This window comes from Athene cunicularia (assembly GCF_003259725.1).
Source record: "Athene cunicularia isolate RWA chromosome 24 unlocalized genomic scaffold, athCun1 chr24_part1, whole genome shotgun sequence".
In the NCBI taxonomy this organism is placed as follows: domain Eukaryota; kingdom Metazoa; phylum Chordata; class Aves; order Strigiformes; family Strigidae; genus Athene; species Athene cunicularia.
The window spans coordinates 4,093,657-4,100,380 of NW_020799132.1; positions in this window are offsets into that span (position 1 = coordinate 4,093,657).

Sequence of the window (6,724 nt, forward strand, 5' to 3'; positions counted from 1 at the left end):
AAGTCCCTGAATACTATTCTCACTGGCGTACTGAACCATTGTCGGGTTTTTTTTTTTCTTTTTTTTTTATAACTATTAAAATAATTGGGCCCTGTACATTCTGACCTGATAACGCAAAAGAATCTTGGCTGGCTTTCCTAGGGGTCACGTTTGTGAATAGAAAACTCGGGGAGTGTTTGCCAGAACAAAGAAATGTTTCTGCATGCAAAGATCTTCAATAACTTAATCTGAGGTGGAATCATCTGGCTTCAGAAATCGTGCCTCCTGGCAAAATCTGACTTTTGCATTTCAACATCCTGAACTTTAGTCTTCAAGGAAGCTTTTGTGCTTGTGGGGCTCTGCTGTTCTCCCAAAAGAGAGTTCTTTAGAAATGATTGACGACAAGGCCAATTCTACCTTTGCAAAATTTTAATATAGGCAAAGCAGCCGTCTCCTTACAAAGTGACTGAAGCCCTTTGCCGTCCCTGCTTGCGCGTAGGAATCTTAATTGGATTAAAATACAAATCTGTATATTGTGATTTTGTATGCTATGGATCCCGCCCTCTTGTTTTTAGCCACATTGGCCAAACTCAATGAAGTGCACGGTCAATGTTTTAGCTTTGCCTTTGGTGTCCCTCGGTTGGAGCTCATTAAGCATTCGGGGAATAATAATTCTGGGACTTGAACTTTGATCTGAGGAATCTGGGAAAGAAAGGGCCGGAAATTGCAGCAGCCTGATTAGCTACCCCAAGTTGATCAACTTTTCTGCCAGATGCAGGCAGAGCTCCCAGAGGCTGAAAGACAATAGTGCGAGCGAGGGAGAGCTGCCTTCGCTGTGTTGTGTCTGCGCTCCCATCACATCCCATTACTGTTCCTAATGCAGATGGTAGTTTGAACCACTCTGCGCGCATCCGCAGCCAACCAAAATATCTACTTGGCAGAAAAATAATTTTTTTTTTTTTTTTTTAACCCTAAGTATTTGTTTGCTAATTTTCACACATTTGGGAGTTGTGTGGTTTCATCTAGGACTGGAAACATCAAAATATCTCGAGAGAAGCTCAGCCAAAGCTCTGAGGGAAAGGGTATCTTGAATCTGACTCTGAAATTGTGGGAATTTCAGAGGGACAATATGAATTACAGTGCTGCAAGACCAGGATAGACTGTGTGTGCCAGTTTTACACGAGGAGCAGCGCATCAATTCTCAGGAGGAAATTTAGATTATGGTATTAAAGCTAAAATGCTTACATTCAGAACAAGGCAGAGTTTATCATATATTTTCATGTTCCCAAAATTATCGTGAGAATTTCAGCTCGAATTCATATACATGTTGTGACAACCTAAATTCGATGACGAACCAGCTTTAGCACTCTGGTGCGTCTGACTAGAAATTTTCTGACATTGGCGACTGAAAAATCCCAGCTGTAACTGAGTGAAAAGTGAAATAAAGTTGTCTCTCACAAAGCAGAGTTTGAGACTTGGATACCTTTCTTCTCATAAAGTAGATGGAAGATGGACCTGCCACCGTTGGAATACCTTGAAAATACCGAAATATTGAACCTTCCATCTTTGGAAAGCTTTCTTTATTGTTGTCACTTTTTCTTAAAACTTTTTACACTTTCAATCTCTGTCAAGAGACGCCTCGAATGCCTACCTCGATATCTAAGGGAAATAAATACCCACAAGCAACTGCTGCCTAGTGCCATGTTTCTGAATGCTTGGCCAGCTGGCAAGGCAGGAACGGGATGTGGAGCTTTTCCAGAAGAGCTTCTGAGGAAGAAAAAAAAAAAAAATTTTGGGTTCCTGCTAGAAATCAAACACTAAATATTGTAGTTGAAAACCCAAATGATTTAGGTTCCAGAAATAAGACATCATGGTGTCTTATGAATTGTAATCGCAGTGCTTCTTGGTCCCTCTTTAGATGGGAGACACTTTGCTCCCTCTCCCACGATGCTCCGCCGCCTCCCATCTGAGGCGCGGAGTGATGCAGTGCTCTATCAAATTGAAATGTACTCAGGATGTTTTTTTCAGGAGGAAAATCACTGTCACTGCAAATAATGTTGTTTGAAAGAAAGTTTCCTTTTCAAATGAAAAATGTAATATAATTCTGGCAACCTCCCATCTGCCTTCCATTCCAGATACTCCCTGCTACGGTTGTGTGTAGTATCAGAAACTGTCTTTAATACGATTTTGGAAATTCTGTGTCAAGTGACTCTCATTTTTCACGATGGGGAGGCGTCCCCTGGCCCACGAGCCAAACATTCTGTCAGATTTAAAGTTTTCCGTCCCTGTGTAAAGCTGAGTTTTAGTTTCAGGCAGGAGGCACAGTGACTGAGGAAGCTGACGCTTTCCCAACATGTTGTTCATATCCTGAAGTCTTTTAATTTCCCCTGGCTGCTGTTGCAATAGCACCATTTCGCTGAATAAATTAATCAGAACATAAGATTTGTTGAATATGAAGACTCAAAAAACACGTTACACTTGTGACTTTGATAAAGCTGCTATAGTTGGTGGTTAGTCATTATTTTTCCCACTATGGGTGAAACGGTTACAAGAACCTCCGCTATTGTTGCTAGAAAAAGTGGCTTCCTGTGATATAAAGTAATTTTTTTAAATAGGAAACATATGGCTGGTCCCTAACAACAGAGTAATATTCAGGTGCTGATGGCATATGCCTCCAGTCGTATTACAGGAAGCTATCTTGGAAATCTGGTGGCAGAGGCTTATACACTAATTTTCAGGAAGTGGGGTGGGGGGAAGGAATTTGAAACCGATATCAGAAATGCATTTACATTTTTAATTTCTTGCATTAATTTAATGCAAGTTGTTGGCTATTGCTACTTTAAAAGTCTCTGATATTCATTCCCTGTTAGCTATAATAAACAAGTACTGTGTGAGGTCTGCGTTGCTCCATTTAATACTCATCTGAGGAAAAAAAAAAACCAGTTGTTTCCTAACGAGAGCCCCTCTCAGGACTCAGTGTCTTGCATGATTTCACCTGTCTGTACCTAAGTTGGCCACCTCTGCGGAGTGGAGGAGTTAAAAATTGCTTTATAATCATAAGGTTAGAGGGGACGCTTTGTAGTCCATCCTCTCCCCAGTTCAGGATCACAAGGCCCAGCTTGTCCCTTGGCAGATGTTCCCAATTAAAGTTTTGTGGGAGGCTCTACCGAATCGCTCGGTGGGCAAATTTGGTGTGCCCTGTACTGAGAATAAGAAACCTCTCGTTCCAAATCGCCGTTATTCTCTTCCTTTTTGTGCCTGAAGTTGTGAGGTTGTGCCTGTAGTGCTAGCTCTCGCTTTGCGTTTGCCTGCCTCTCCCATAGCTTGCTGGAAGCTCGGGGGGCCGTTGGTGGTTACCACGCGCGTGCTGAATTCCGCCGCTTTTGTTGTGGTTCTTGCATTAACAGAGCCAGCCTTCAGGGAAGGAACTTGGACTGAACCCTAGTTGGAGATTTTATATTTATCCTCCACTGATGGCATTGCTGCTTACCTGCTTGTAATAATTAATATTTACCTTTCTTTCCTTAGCACTGAAACCTGAGCCAAACAGTGAGTTTTTTCTATTTTTTTTTTTTTTACCCTGGGATTTGGCCAAAAACTTTAGATGCGCTGTTCCATCACAGCCCCAATATTCAGGTCCCTTCTCAGCTGGAGCTTGGGCTGAGCTCATAGCCCAAAGTAGTGTTGGCCAGCAGAACCTGATACAGATCCGGAGATTTGTGAACTTCTAGAGAGACGTGGCAAACAAACAAATCGGCCTTGCTGGTGGCATAACTCTCCTTGAGCTCAGTGGGAATTTCATGCCTTTGGTGTGGGGCAGTGTCAAGCCACTGAAATTCATTGTGGTTTTATCTTCATTCACAGAATCTTGCACTTGTGATTGTTCAGCCTACTGCAAAAACCCCTTTCCACCATCCCCATGTTCTTTCATTATTGTTCGGTTATCCAATTAGTGCACTTACACCTGCAGCGTTGTCTTCATCTACAAATGTGCTGTTGCTTTAACCCTTTGGAGGGCCACAGCTGGCAAAATGTCAACACGTGAGAAATAAATAATCTGGATTTTGGAGCCGCTTTTGGGTGAAGAAGGGACATTTGAATTTGGTTTATCACTATACTTTGGGAGTTGACAACTAAGCAAAGTAGGGAGTGATTTTTGTTTGGCAGTGAGCTCTTCTTCGGGGGCAAATGGCACTGTGAAATGTCTTCACTTTCAGCATCAGAAAATACATAAACAAGCCAGAGTCCCAAGGTTTTTCTAGTGAAGACTGAATCATAGAGGAATCTTCTTCAGAGTTGCAGCAAGTCGCAAAGAGTCGTAACAGCTCAGCGGGATTGATTAAGTGTCTACAACTACGCGTCTAAGATAGTGCTATAATAAAAGTGACAAATGAGGAAGAATAGTGTGTCTGCTAGAAACTTAGCATGACTGGATGAAAAAAAATGCACAGTGTAATTTATTGTCAATGAAGAACCATCAGCGGGAGAGAGTGAACCTAATTCATCCCAATTAATTAGGTATGGGACTTAAAACTTGGTCTGCCACAGCTCTAGCCACAGAGTCACTTGGTATCTCGGAGGGCTTTGGACTCTGACTACAAAATCTTAAAAAGAATTTTAATTGATTGCTTCAAACGTCTGCCAGAACAATAACCAAGAGAAGCTCTCTGAACATACCTTGTGGGGGAACGCCACCATTATCAGCAGTTTCCAGAGGGCTCACCTGGGCATTTTTCTGCATGTTCAGAGCTATTTTAGCACTAGAGCTTAAATGGCTTGTGCTGTTTAAAATAGCTGTGCTTTTCCTTGGGGGAGGCAGGTGGCCAGTCTGCCATCCCCACTGTGGCAGGCAGTGGGCATTTGCCATGGGGCTCTCATTGGCACTGGCACTGGCAAAGATGGCCAAGGTAGTTTAACAACTGTCCTTCCCTCCCCAGCCCAATAAATAGAGCATCCTGCTGCTAACAAACAGAACTATAGGCATTCCCCAGGTAATTCTCCCTTCTCCTCAGCCTTCGGAAGCACTAAATCTGTGTGGGTATGGCAGGATGGGGAGGAGGCAAACAGCAGCACCTTCTGCATGCGTGGCCAGAAAACCCGTTCTCAGGCATAAAGAAGATGTTTTTATGAGGCTGCTGAGCGCCGAAGGGATCCCACCATGCAGCCACACACTGATAAAAGGATAATTTTATGTGATGTAATTCCCAACATGGTCTGCACTCCACCGAAGCTTCAGGCAAAAAATCAGTGTGGTCAGCTTGAGGTTGGAGTGGCTGGGAGAGAGCACAGAGGAGGAGGGCATCCCAGAACAGGAATGTTTTTACAAATAAAGGAACCAAAAAAAAAAAAAAAAAGAATCCACTAAAGCTCTTCCTCCCCTGGTAGTTTGTCGGCAGTGCCTGGGTTATGTGTGCAATCTCCGCATGAGCCAGTCGCTTGTCCTACAAAAATGATTTGTTAGACAAGTATAGCCACAGTTGAGAGCAGGGGGAGGTGGAGGGAGTCGGGGTGGAGGGGGAACCTTGGAATGGATTCAGGAATGACTGATGGGCTTGACTGAAAATTTTATCCGACTACTACCTTATGGAGGGGGGCAGAGAAGTGGAAGGGGGAGAAGTGAGAAAAGGCAAATGGAGAAAGGCTGGGCTGTCTGCTCTAGCATCATTGTATTTTATTTTTCGCTGCTAAATGCAAAATTGATTTTTTTTTAGATGCATAAAACGAAAAAAAAAAAAAAAAAAAAAAAAGGCTTCTACATTTTCTGCTTGCTTACTTACACTTTAAAGCTAATGAAAACCACCTCTGTTTCACCAAGGTAGAGTTGTATTCCCTATTTTTGCATGACCAATGTATGGGGGTAAAACTCCTGGGCTTCTGAACAACCCCCAGTGCCCCCAGTGTAAAGGACATTCCAGATCACCACCACAGTTACTTCCCTGCTATAAGCCTCCCTCTAGAAGCCTGGAAGCAACTCCAACATGTGGCAGCAGCTAAGCATAGTCTAATTTCATGTGCGAATTTCAGCTCATTCTTACTCAACACAGTATTCAAGTAAACGTGGAAACTTCAGCTTTTATGTTAAGCGTGTGTCTTGCTGGACTGTATTTACTTCAGCATGATCTTAATGCCTTCCCCTGGTGTGAGCAGCAGGACACAGTTCAGTTCTGAGCAACCACTACCCTGTTATGATGAATGGGGATTACATATATATGCATATATGTATGTGTATACACATGGATATATATAGATTTGGGATGCATACACATCCCACACACTTTGCTTCTGACAAGACACGAGCAGTGTAGTTCTTCTTCCAAAGGCCCAGGTAATTTTATATTAAGATATCATTGAACTGACTTGGATGAACAAAAAGCATTTCAAAGTCTAGCCTAATTCACCAAGTTTGTTCCAAAGATTCTGGCCTCATGCCTAATGTCTTGGTTTATAAGAACACTGATAAAACATGTATTTTCTCTGTTTTACTGGCCAGATCTTCTCAAGCAAGGAGTTGCTGTGGTCCTTCAAGTAACTCTACCGTCTAGACTTTGCTCTTGTGTTACGGCCAGGAGCCCACTATCCTCAGACTTGGCTGGCAGCCTGGCTGCCTGCCTGCTGCTGCCTGGGAGCCATCAGGCAGCTCATGCTTGGCAGCTGCCTGTGCCGCCTGCCAAAGCCCGCGAGGGATCTGTGTGCCACTGGCCACCTGGCATGGGAGTCTCAGTTGCTTGCCACCTTTGCCCGAGCC